General features: G+C 44.7%; 1 long non-coding RNA gene across 1 annotated transcript; it reads right to left on the reverse strand.

The window, feature by feature from the left end:
• Positions 1 to 11252: 11252 nt before the first annotated feature.
• LOC132539764 (uncharacterized) lies at positions 11253 to 13064 on the reverse strand. Its single transcript, XR_009551064.1, has 3 exons — positions 12632 to 13064; positions 12045 to 12407; positions 11253 to 11583 (listed from the first exon to the last, which is right to left on the reverse strand). It is a non-coding gene; the product is annotated as an uncharacterized LOC132539764 (long non-coding RNA).
• Positions 13065 to 13406: the final 342 nt, after the last annotated feature.

A 13406-nucleotide genomic window follows, 5' to 3' on the forward strand; every position in this document is an offset into this window, starting at 1 on the left:
AGTCTATTAGGATAAGTTAAAAAGCTAAAAATAGTGGTTAAGTGGTCTCTTATATTCTTAGAAGTTGGAGTTCGGGAGTTGAGCAGTAGCATAGCGGGTTAAGCGCAAACCAGAAGGACCGGCTTAAGGATCCCAATTCCAGCCCCTGGCTCCCCACCTGCAGGGAAGTCGCTTCACAGGTGGTGAAGCAGGTCTGCAGGTGTCTATCTTTCTCTCCCCCTCTCTGTCTTCCCCTTCTCTCTCGATTGCTCTCTGTCCTATCTAACAATGACAACATTAATAACTACAACAATAATAAAAAAAATAAGGGCAACAAAAGGGAAAATAAATAAATATGAAAAAAAATTAAATAATAAAAAGTTGGAGTTCATGCAGCTGGTTAGTGATGCACCTGGTTGAGTGCATGATAAAGCACAAGGACCCAAGTTCACATCTGGTCCTCAACTGCAGGGGAAAAGATTTGTAAATGATGAAGGTGTCTCTCTTTCTCTCCCTATCTACCCCTTCCCTCTCGATTTCCAGCTGTCTCTATCCAATAAATAAAGACAACTAAAAAAATAATAAAGGAAGAAATTGGAGTTGATTAAGGAATTTAGCTTTGGAGTTGATTAAGGAATTTAGCTTTGACTCACTCTGGCAATGGCATTCCCTTTAGTTGAAGTACAACTTCAGAAGAGCCTTTAGCGGAATGATACTGCAGGTGGGGACTTCCACCTAGTAAACTATGTTAGCTAAATCAGGCCTGCTAATCATCATAATCCCTAATATAGCATCCAAAGATGAACTCAATTACTGAATGATCTCAATAAGATTCCTGGATAATTGTTTTTCTTTACTTGATAATGACTGACAGGAAGAAATGAAGGAAGAAATTTTGGGAATTTGCCCTTTCAAACTGGGAGTAAGTGAGAAGTCAATGGAAGGGGAAGGAATGACAGAAAATTTAGTCAAAAGGAAAAAAAACAGAATGTTCCCAGGAGGAAGTGTAATGGATAAAGTATTGCACTTAGCCATGAAGTTTTATCTCCATAATTTTGTATGTCAAAATAATGTTCTAGTTCTCACTCTCTCTCTCATAAATAAATTAACTAAATCTGTTTTAAAAGCACCTTTTATCATCTGAGAAAAACAAGGAATCATGAATTATTTTCTGGTTTCCAAATTTTACCTATTCAAAGTTTTTCCAACCAATATTTGGATCAATGGGTCTCAGTCTATTTGAAGTCTCTGGAAGGCTGGGGAGATCTTTAAATATCACCTTAGGAGACCTGTAAGTCTCTAGATCTCCAGATTCAGTTATAGAGAAAGTTTATCATATGACTAGAGAAACTGCACGTCTCAGATTTAGTAGATAGAGAATGGACTTTCAAAACATTTGGTTAGGAGCAGATAAGCAATAGGAAGTCACTATAGAGGCTTAATGTATCCGAGGAAAATGATTAAACATATCTTAAAGAAAACAACGTGCCAGGAGAGGCTCAGTGGCCTGAAGCAGTTCTCTTCAAACTTAATCTACGGCCAAATCATCTAAGAATCTTGTTGAAATCCAGGTTCTGGTTCAGGAGGTCTGACTGCATTTCAAACCAGCCTTTAGGTAAGGGTGGTGTAGCTAGACCTCCAGTCAGACTTGCAAAAAGCTAAACCCTAAGGACTGCTGAGGCAGCAATTCCAGTGCTTGGAAGCTCTTGATATGATACATGAGGCAGCTAGGATCAAGTCAATATCTCCTATATGGAAATTCCAACTCCAATCTAAATGAAATAACCAGGTAAAATAGAAACAACCCTATTCTGAAATCAGGAGTTTCAACTCTAGGCTATGAAAAAGTCAATTAGCATGAAAAAAAAATTCCATTCCACTTGGGCCTGCCTCTATGATCACGTAGGTAAATAATAGATTATGTCACCTCTAAAAATACTTTCTTAAATTATTTCATGATCTTAAATTATAAACTCAAGAGGGGGAGAAGGGGAGACCAACGTAGGTGGCCTTTTCTAACTCTGCAGGTTACTAGTTAACATATCTTAAAGAATCAACGTGAGCATCTTATATCCTTTTGGTATGTTTGCTATAAAACATAGATGTCTTGCCTAGACATCAATTGTATACATTACTATTTAGACATGTAATTACACCCAAAAAGGGGGAAATACATGTGTATGTGTGGGGTTGATAAAAGAAAATACTATTGTATACAGGCTGGAAAACATTATACTTTATTTTTAAAATATTGTAAGGGCTGGTATAAACAAGTCATAACTTACAGATGTGTGTAAAAGCAGCACGAATTGTGCACGTTGACTGGAGGGGGGAAATTTTGGTTATAAAAATTGTTTGGACTATATGTTCTTTTCCTTTTAGCAGGGTGGGGAGCCAAAGGAATTAAATTACAGAGTGGAATATAAAATATCTCCTTTAAGGAAATAGATGTGTAATAGGAACTATCTAACCAGTTCTCTCAGGCCTGGGAATCCCCTGGGGCTCCTGTAAATGTGTATAAGTATGTCCTCAGTGTCATTCCAGATGTTTCTATAGGGTAAAGAATCCTTCTCCCCACACACTGGCATTAACACTCTGCATGGAATCTCCAGGCTCAGACTTGTCCCTAAACTAAGTAACATCCTGAAGGGAGACCCCAGGGGAAGCTGAGCTCTGCAGGCCCCTCCCACCCCTTCCTTTACACCTGGAAGGTCATGTTTGTGGCTCCATATCCTTCTAGGTGGCAAGGGTAGAAGTAGTCCTCTGAGTATTAGTACAGAATCAAGCTCAAAAATAAAGAGGTCACACCAGGACAGCATTAACTGGCAATTAAGTCTCTCTACATTTATCTCCTGGAGATTGTCCTTGGGCTCTAGGCTGAGTCGGTAGGACCTTTTCTGCCATGTGGCTGTGTGGGGGGTCTGCTTGCAGTTTTGATTCTACCCCCTCAGGGCAACCTGAGCCGCACAGTTCTTCCAGGTTGTAAAAAACAAAACAGTTCTTGGCTTCTGCTTTTGCACTCCCCCCTGCCCCCCACCCCCACCCCCCCACCACCACTTCAAGTATGCTTTGCACACTGGCAGGGTCAAGAATTGGAGGCTGTAGGGTCTCCACTTCTCCTCTAGTACATTGGATCTCACTTCAATTCTCACATTCTGAGGAAAAGAATGAAGGAATACTGCAGGAGATACTTGGCTCATCTGACATCCCCAGACCCATGTCACAAAAACAAAGCCCTCTAGGTGGCTTTGGGTTATCAGTGGTTTTCCCTACAATCCACAACAAGATCTCCCCACTCCTCTGCCCCAGGCTCCTGATATTATTTGTCTCCCAACCTCACCTATCAGCTTTATTCATACTTCCCCACTCTAAGTAGAATGTCACATACTAGCAGACACAACTAAGAGTAAGAGGAGCCAGGAAGTAGTTTAGCAGTAGAGTCCATGCTATATATGTGTCAAGCCCTAGGTTGGCCCCCTGGCAAACAAAAATAGTGGACCAGTGCTCTGGTTTCTCTCTCTCTCTGACACACAGACATATACATACATGCACACAAAATCCCTTTTAAAATGTGAACTCTTTGGGAAATGGGTGAGGACACAGAACTTTGGTGATGACTGTGGTATGAAACCATAACCCACTATAATCACAAAGAAAAAATAAATAAATAAACCATGAACAGATAAGAATTGTGCAAAGGGGGAGCCGGTGGCAGCGCAGCAGGTTAAGCGCACGTGGCACAAAGCACAAGGACCGGCTTAAAGATCCCAGTTCGAACCCCGGCTGCCTACCTGCAGAGGAGTTGCTTCACAGGCAGTGAAGCAGGTATGCAGGTGTCTTTCTCTCCCCCTCTCTGTCTTCCCCTCCTCTCTCCATTTCTCTCTGTCCTATCCAACAACGATGACTACAATAATACAACAATAAGGGCAACAAAAGGGAATAAATAAATAAATAAATATTTTTTAAAAAGAATTGTGAGGGGGTCGGGCGGTGGCACAGTGGGTTAAGCGCATGTGGCGCAAAGCGCAGGGACCAGCGTAAGGATCCCCACCTGCAGGGGAGTCGCTTCACAGGCGGTGAAGCAGGTCTGCAGGTGTCTATCTTTCTCTCCCCTTCTCTGTCTTCCCCTCCTCTCTCCATTTCTCTCTGTCCTATCCAACAACGAATTGCGTCAACAAGGGCAATAATAATAACCACAACGAAGCTACAACAAGGGCAACAAAAGGGGAAAAAAAAATGGCCTCCAGGAGCGGTGGATTCATGGTGCAGGCACCGAGGGAAAAAAAAAAAAAAAAAGAATTGTGAAAAGGAGAGATATAGGAAGGGGTTCCAAAATGGAACCCCACCACTGTGTATAGTACTTACAGTCCATAAAAGCAGTGACTAGGATGGTGAACACTACCTAGAACCAACGGCAGTGCACATGGTACCAACATATTTAAGATAACATCTATAAAGAACCAAGCACTAGGCTTAGACATCTTGTGGCAGAAACAGCTGGTCATGCTCTCACATCTATTGTTGTTGTTTTCTTTAGGAGCAGACACCTGAATTAAAGTAGAGCACTTAGCCACCCAGAGTAAAGACCACATTTCCTGTCTTCTTTGCAGATGGGTATGGCTATCTGAGTAGACTGGGTTTCTATGGAGTTTCCTTAAAGAGAGAAGGACTTGCCTTTCATGATGTGCTCCTCCTTGAAGCTGGCTAGAATGTAATAGCTTGGAGTAGAAAGTAAAAGGTTTTTCTTGAAATTAATAGAAGATTGAAAGTCAAGGGAATCTAAGGACCTGATCATCCAGGCTCTGTCTACCATATTGACTCTGGCTTATACCAAGGACAATCATTTCTGTTATTTAAGCCCATGATATTTTGTATTTTTTGATACTCATATATCACACTTCCTTCCCCTTAAGACTTTATATGGCAATGACATTCCTAAATCAATTGTATCATTGTTTCCATCAATAGCATCCAAGGCTTCCATGTCTAAAAAAAAAAAAAACTATTCACCACTGATCTACTCAATGTATTATCTGGTTAAAATAAGTAAAACAACAGAGCACAACAAACTGGAATGCAGAGCACAGGTTCTTATTTTTCAGTAAATAGTGAAAAGCATTTTTCTCTTGATATATCTCACTGAAAGGACAGATGACTAACTTTTCTCTAGAAAAAAATGCAGCAGTTTAATATGTAGTCTCTTGACCATGAGATATTAAATAATGGGTCAACTTTCTTCTGCAAGTCCTTATGAGAGGTCGGAAGAACCACTTTTGTATTTAGGAGATCTGTTCCTATTAATAGATAAGAAAGATACATATAGGGCAGGGGTATTTAGCATAATGGTTATACAAACAGACTTTCATGCCTGAGGCTCCAAAGTCCCAGGTTCAATCCCTTGCACCACCATAAACCAGAGCTGAGCAGTGCTCTGGTAAAATAAATAAATAAATAAGAAAGATACATATAATATATAGATCCATCTAATATCATATACATTCATGTCATTTAACCCTAGGGATTGACTTAATTTACAGATTCAGAAACAGGCTCCAACAGTAGCATGACTTCGCAAGATAATCATCTAGGGACTTTGAATCCAGGTTTTCTATTATGCATGGTATCACAGTTACCTCCTTACTTGCTGTGGCTCCTCTAGACTATATAGTTCCATAGTTAGATTAATTCATGGTTGAAAACCCAGCATCTACCACAAGCTCTACCAGACTAAACAGCCTCAATAAAATTATGTTAAATTAATACTTGGTGCAAGAACCTGGGCTTGAGCCCCAGCTCCCCACTTGTAGGGACAGATGCATCACAAGTAGAGAAGCAGGTCTGCAGGTGTCTGTCTTCCTCTTTCCTTCTTCTCTCTCAATTTCTCTCATATTAACATTTAAAAAAATTAAAGGAAAAAAATGGCCACCAGAAGTAGTGGACTTGTAGTGCTGGCACCAAACCCCAGTGACAATGCTGGAGGCAATTAAAAAATAATAATAATTGAGTTTAAAACCCTACTCTGCAACATGGCTTCCTTGTCTGCAAGAATTGTACAAACCAGTGATCTTAATATATTCCACATCACGCCCAGGCCATATGACCTGTCAAAAGAATGTGATTAAGGATGAGACAGAGGGGAACAGGCTTGGGGAACACACCCATATGACACACTCATATTCTACTCTTCACTCTCCTGGGCCTGGGTGGACCCACCACATAGGGCATTTGGATGTATGCCTCATAGCTGACAATTTTCACACTATATACTTTTCCAGGGAAAGGAAAAGGTAACCATGGCCTAACACATACTAGAAATGCTCTTGTATGCTAGCTTGACATTACAGCATCTACCCACTCTGATTCCTGGAGGCAAACTCATCTCTCAGGCATGGGTTGGGAGGGTCGAGGTTCTAGGGAGACAGGACTTGGGAGAGTGGGCTAAGTGACCATAAAATGGGGTAGGTGTCTAAGAAATGCATTGTGTCTAGGCATTGTCACATAGCACATGGAGTAAGAATAAAAATGGGGGTCTGGGTGGTGGTGTGCCCAGTTGAACACATTAGTTACCATGTACAAGGACCCTGGTACAAACTGCTGGTCCCCATCTTCATAAGTGCTGCAGGTATCTCCCCCCTCACTTTCTCTATCTCTCCTCCCTCTCTCAATTCCTCTCTGTCCTATCAAATAAATAAATAGTTTAGGGGAAAAAACAAGGCTCTTCATATCTGTGTGTCTCTAGTTTCATTGAAGTTTTCTATGTTCAGGGTTTAAAAACAAAAATAACAGAGATCACCACTCCTGACACCCTAATTGTCTAAAGTTAGTGGAATCTCAGCTAGCCATGCCCCCAGTTTTCCCCAGGAATCAAGAGGATGGAGGCAGCCAAGCAATTCATCAGTTCACTTCCTATAGCCTTCCTCCCAGCAAGTTTATTAGACAAAGGCCATTCCTCTCTCCTGGGGCTCCTTACAGAATCCAGAGATGAAAACAGGCTTGAGTGAGTGTGCTACCACTACCAATCATAAGGAATCTACAGCTAAATTATCACCGGGCATGATGGAAATAACATTATTGTAAAATGTTGTCATGATATTAAGGTCTTCCAGTTGGAAAGCCAAAAGTTAAGCCAGTGCTGGCACTCATTTTCCAATAAATGAGCTGGCTTAAACACTGATTTTCTCTCCTTGACTTGTAAAAATGACCTAACAATGTAAGAGAGAGTTCAATAAATGTTTTAAAGTTTTCTATTAAGTAAAAATACTTTAACAGTCTAACAAAACCAGAGGAAACCAACCTGAAAATCCCACCTTAGTCTCCCCACTCCCAAGTCAGGAAAAGTACTTCTATATAGTAGACACGCACCTACATTTGGTGACAAGGAAATGTATGTGTCCTTATGAGTTGGCATATCACAAATGTTTTAGAGAGTTTGATGACTTGGATTACATTCAAGAATAGAGTATTAATCTTCTGGAGAATATTCACAGGCAAACAGCTAGAGGGATATACATTTCCCTTTGTTAAAACTTGTATCTGTGTTCAAATATTGGCCTTGGCATTTCTTAAGTGCTGGCTGCTTTGAATGTTACTATGTCAAACCATCTGCACTGGAAAGCAAAATCCTGTTAAGAAATATGATCACAGGTTGTAAAGAGATTATCATGTTCCTGACCATTATACATTTAAAATTCTGAAAGCCCTCATAAGAAAAGGTCATATTTAAATAGCAATTCTTTGTCAGAGTAGAATTGAATACTTTTATTTAATCTGAGGCTATGGTGAATAGGAAAATTCGTTTTTGTTTGTGTAATGTCCCTGCACTAGCTCACTAAAGTGAAAGTTGTTTTTTTTTTTTTTTTCTGAATCAGAAATCTTTGTAAACTTGATTTTTAAGGGACTCACCACTGTCTTTCCAGGCAAGTATCTTTTATGCTTACTGCCCACCAGAAAAAAAACTGACAGGAAGCAAATGGTCTGGGGTAGCTGTTTGACTGATTAAAAACAGAAAAACATTGGGCTAGAGAGTGGGGGTGGGGGAAATGGCATAGTGATTATGTAAAATATTTTCAAGTCTGAGGTTCTGAAGTCCCACATTCAACCTTCCACACTACCATAAGCCAGAAGTAAGCAGTGCACTAGTCTGCCTTCCTCTCTCTCTCTCTCTCTGTCTCTGTCTCTCTCTCATTCAAATAAATAAAATATTTTTAAAACAACAACAAAAAAAATTAAGGTTCTGGAAAGTTCAAAGTGAAAGTTTAAGGAAGTTTGGTGTGGCATAAGACAAGAGATTTTTCACATTTTAGGTGGGGGAGGGATGATGAGAAACTATTCCAATGATCCCAAGCAAAGGTTAAGGGATTAGACCCCATCTTAAAATGACAATGGAGGCCAAGGATCTCAAAGTTCACACAGGCTGCAAAATTCACATCACTGCAGGCTGGGTAGTTCTGTGCAGCAGGACAGGAGACTGGACAGAAAGAGTGAATGAGTGAGAGACAACGCACCTAAAGTTGGTGAGGTGAGCTCACCTGTCAGTTTCAACTGTTCTGAAAGTGCACAGTGCAGCCTCAGGGAAACCCAAGGACACAGGCTTCCAGCCCTTGTTCAAACACGATCCTGTGATTGTGACATTCCCTCACCCTGGGGTGCACTCTGACCCAAAGCCATAAGGGCAGGCAGGGTGTGGGCAGGTGTGTCAAGGTGTGTATGCAAGTATGTGCAGAAGATAAACAGAATCCCCAGGATGTGGGGGGGGGGGACAAGAATAGAATAACTGACTGGGTGAGGAAGAGGACCAAGAGTTCCTGAAGCTCAGAACCTATAAAATAAGTAGTAATATTCCTGTTTGTTTCCTAACAGGGGCACTTGCTAAAATCAGAACAAGTCAAGCACTGGATTATAACGATAATAATTAATAACAAAGAAAGATGACTAAGAAATGGGGAGTAAGCCTACTGTTTTCTCTCCCCCTCTCTCACATACAATCCCCACCAGAATCTTCCAAAAGAAGATTGCACCTCTCTCACAGAGACCTTCAATAGTCTCCAAGGACTCAAGGACATTTATGAAAACTCAGATGAACAAAGAGCAAAAGAAGGAAGGCAAGTGAAAGGGTGAATAAATTGCGTTAACTCAGATGTTTAATGGAGCACTTTCTGGTAGGAAGTGACAGGGAGAGAGGGAGGAGGGAGAGATAAAAGGGAGGGAGAATGAAGAGAGGGTAGGAAGAAGAGAGTGACAAATGGGGCAAGGGAAGAAAGAAAATTCCAAGGCAAAAGAACCCCAAAGGCAATCAGTGCCTGTGCCCAGTGGGTGACTTCCAAATGTCAGCTTGGGGGAGTCAGATCTTCAAACTTCAGCATAAAACAAAGCTACCTGGATGGCCTGTCTCCACTTCCAGAGTTCCTGACTCAGTAGGTGGGGCCAAGGAATCCACATTTATCTAATAGTTTCCATACGTTTCTGATGCTATAGGACAATGATTCAAGAACTGCTTCTCTAGATGCTAACTCTGGACCAACCCCAGAGTCCCAGAGAAAAAACTACTGCAGTGAGAATGGAAATTCTTAGGCAGCCCAGATTCCAGAATTTTAAAAACCTACTGATGAAAATGAGCAGAGCTGCTCCACTGCAGCAAACTCACAAGCACAGAACAGAGCTCACTGGAAATCAAGATTTTCATTTGACTGTTCCCAGTATTTGTGAGTCACTGGCATGTAAATTTTTGATTAGTCTAATAAATACAGACTTTCAGACTATCTGTCTTTTCTGAAGATGACCTTTTCAGAATATGAGGTTCTGGACAGTACTAGGCTGGATCTGCCCCTTGGGGTGTCACCTGCAGGACTCTCTCTCCTGGGACCCGCCTGGGTTTTGCTCTCCTATGCTGAAGTCTTTTAAGTTACAAGCACTAACAGGTTCCTTTGGAAAAAGCATCTTGAGTTACAATGCACAGTGGCCTGGGTTCAAGCCCCCATCCCCACCTGTAGGGGGAAAACTTTGCAAGTGGTGAAACAATGCTGCAGGTGTCTCTCTGTCTCTCTCACTCTCTACTTCCCCCTTTTCTATAGCTTTAGGGTTGTTTCTACACAATAAATAAATAATAACTATATATATTTTAAAGTGCCTTGAATTGGAAGCATAGGAAGTGACCACTCTCTCTTTAGAGGTGAATTGCAGGAGCTTCGCTTCTCTTCTGTTAGGAGGATGCACAGACTGTTACCCTCCAGAAACACAGGGACATCTTGTGAATGGCAGCCCAGGGCCTCATGAAATAGAGCCAAACCCCAGACTCTCTCATCACCTCCACCATTACCACTTGTGCTTGCCCAACCAGAAATGGTTAGGTAGCTAATCCCCTGTCTGCACAGGCCACTTCCCCTTCCTGGTGACCAGAAAGCTCTCCAGCAAAGGTCTCTGCAGGAATTCCCCAATACAAAGTAGCTCAGCCAGTGGCACAGGCTCTGGAGAGAGTCCTTGGGCTAATCCACTCTTTCAGGCACTTTCTGGATCCTTAAAGGAATGTGTGTGTGTGTGGGGGGGGGTTTACAGAGAAATAGAAATAGTAGGAAGAGGGAGATGAGGAGGATTAGAGAATAGGGAGGAAGAGGGGGAGAAAAAGAAGAGGAAGAAGTAGAAGATACAGAAGAAGAAATGAGGAGAGAAGTGGGAGGAGGAGGAAGAGAAGGAGGAGAAGGAGAAGAAAAAGAAGAAAAAAGGAAGAAGGAGAAGAAGGAGGAGGAGGAGGAGGAGGAGGAGGAGAAGGAGAAGAAGAAGGAGGAGAAGGAGAAGGAGAAGGAGAAGGAGAAGGAGAAGGAGAAGAAGAAGAATGGCAGCAATAGGACTGGGCCGCACCTCAGGTGCCTAAGACTGACATGCTCGCCAGGTACCTTCCTTCTATTTCTCTGGTGGCGGCTGCAAAACCTTGGACCTCAGAGGAGGAAAGAGTCCCATACCTCCTGTACACGGGGCTCACCACAGCCCCTCCAGGATCCAGCCCCCGGCAGGAATGTTGGAGCTGGAGTAAGAGGAGTGCAAATAGTGAGGAGTAGGGAGTGTAGCCCTCGTCCCTGAAAAAACTCTTGCCTCTCCCACCGTTAGGTGACTATGTCCCAAGCCTTAAAAATCAACTGATCAGCACCAGATCTCCTGCAAGGTCCCTGCAGTGGAGTGGAAACGGCTGTCTTTCCCACATCCTTGGGGTGTCGGGGGTGTCTGGAGCAGTGTGGGGAGTCTGTAATGCTGCCTAGCAGAGGAGTCGAGGGGTGGGGCATGTTATGAGACCCTCACAGAGGTGCTAGCAGTGGGAATATTGTGTTTTACTTGCCTGACCGCAGGCTTGCTCCCCAGCAACCCTGTCGTGCACAGGACTCTACCTCCGCTGCCAAGGGCTTGCTCGGGGCCCGGTGAAGGGGTCACAGCTGCCCGCCTGGTCCTTTGCCACCAGAGACACCCGGGAGCCAGCTGCCTGGGTGACGGCCCCTGCGCCTTGGCCCCGTAGTGCTCAGCCTGTGCCTCCAGGGGGCGCTGCGGCTCTTCCTGCCGGCCGCTGAGCTCCAGCCTCCAGCCGGAGACTTTTTCATCCTTGACTCTGTTTAAAACATGCTTTTTAAAAAAGAAAAAAGGGGGGGGGGGGCTTGAGCTTCTGGGGCCGAATCCACCCTCCGCTCTCCGAGCTCAGTGCCTACGATCCTCCTCCGGGTTTCTGCAGCCTCCTTATTTCTCTGGGGCGCAGTGCATGCACCCAGCTACAGGTGCCCACCTCCGGGAGTCTCAGGGTTCAAATGTAAAAGGTCCTGCCCCGTCCCATCCCCCAGGCTGGGACAGCCCGGGGTGAAGGACAGGAGGTCTCGGAGGTAATGGCAGCTGAAATGCCTGGAAAAGGAAGACGTTCTTCATAATTTGTCTTTTAAAGGGTCCAAATTTTTTTCCCCTGGGATTCAGCTCCCGGGAAGTCTGTCTGACACCTGCTTGCGGTTAAAACAGCGTCGGGGGTGGGCCTGCGGGAAGGGGTCTGGGCAGCGAGCCCCTCCGCCACTCGTTCCCCCATCACCACCCCCCCCCACCTTCCGCCTGAGCTTTTAGGGTTCGGATTCCGCTGTGGCTGCTGGTGCATTCCCGGCTGGTCTGTTAGCCATTTCCCTGCAAGTGTCCTTGGTGTCGAAAGCCCTGAGCCGCGAGGACAGCAGATGGCCGAGCTGCGGAGATGACTGTGGGGGGGAGACGTTGCGCAGCCCGGGCGGAGCTCGGGGGGTTGCGGGGCGGCTGTGCAGAGGATCTGTCTCCAGACGTGACTCTGCTCACATCAGGACCCCCCAACTCGTCTTGGACCCGGTGGTCTAACTGGCGTGCGGGGCGTTGTCGTTGACGGAGCCTTGCAGACGAGGCTGCTCCTGGGTGGGCCCCCACAATGTTTGCGCTCTAGAAGCCTAGTGGGGTTAGGAGCAGAACTCTTAGAAAGTCAAGGGCCAGCCCGGGGTGGGCACGCAGGGGCGGGGGTGGTGCAGCAGGGAAGGAGGCGGGGTGGGGTGGGGGGGAGCCAGACTTGCAGTTCCGCTGAGCTGGGCCTCCGCGTGGGGTGCGCACCTGCGGGCTGTGGCTGCAGGGCCTGAAGTCCTGCCGCAAAGGCCGCAGCTCCCGAGCTCTTCCTTACCTTCCAAGTGACAACAGCCGCGCTCCTGGGCGCGGTGGCCCAGACTCCACGGTGGCACTTGAGACGCCTAAGTGGGCGCGGTGAAGATATTTCTGGAAAGAAAAGAAGACGGAGAAGGAAGAAAGAACGGAAAACAAACAAAAAAAAAAAAACTGGAGCTCGAGATTTTGGCACAAAGAAGGGGCGCGGCTTGTGGGTGGTTGGAAATTCTTTGTACTCCACGAGAAACGCGGAGGGTTCCGCACACAACGTACGCAGTGGCACTGCGGGGAGGTGTGAAGCCTGATGCTGGGCACTTGCCTCCACTTTGGTGGAAAGAGAATAGGAAGCCTTGGAACACCCTTCAGGCAACCACCCCGGGAGTGTTTGTCCCCGGGTCTGAAAGAAGAGAAAGTTCCTTCAAATCTTGTAAATTGAGACAAGCTGTGGAAGGAATGAGGCCATTGGAGAGAGGGGACCGCAGGCATCCCCAACGGTTGGGGATGAGACTAAGGGCTAAAATGAAAGCACCCCTTTAGCACCCACTAGGGAAAACGCCTTTACGAAAGCCTGAATTCTTAGGCATTCTACTATTTCGTTTGGTTTGTCAGATGTACTTTGAAGCAGCTAAATACTGAACGGATGTTCAACACTCAGGTCTCCGTTCCAAGCTCACTTTTTGACCTTTTGCGAATTGAAAATTGGAAGGAAAGAAAGAAAGATTTGCTTCCTCTGAATCATATATTTTACCAAGGGGAAGCAAAAGCATATCCGCCTCAGCATAAATAAAATAGAC

Source organism: Erinaceus europaeus, chromosome 8, assembly GCF_950295315.1.
Source record: "Erinaceus europaeus chromosome 8, mEriEur2.1, whole genome shotgun sequence".
Taxonomy (NCBI): Eukaryota; Metazoa; Chordata; class Mammalia; order Eulipotyphla; family Erinaceidae; genus Erinaceus; species Erinaceus europaeus.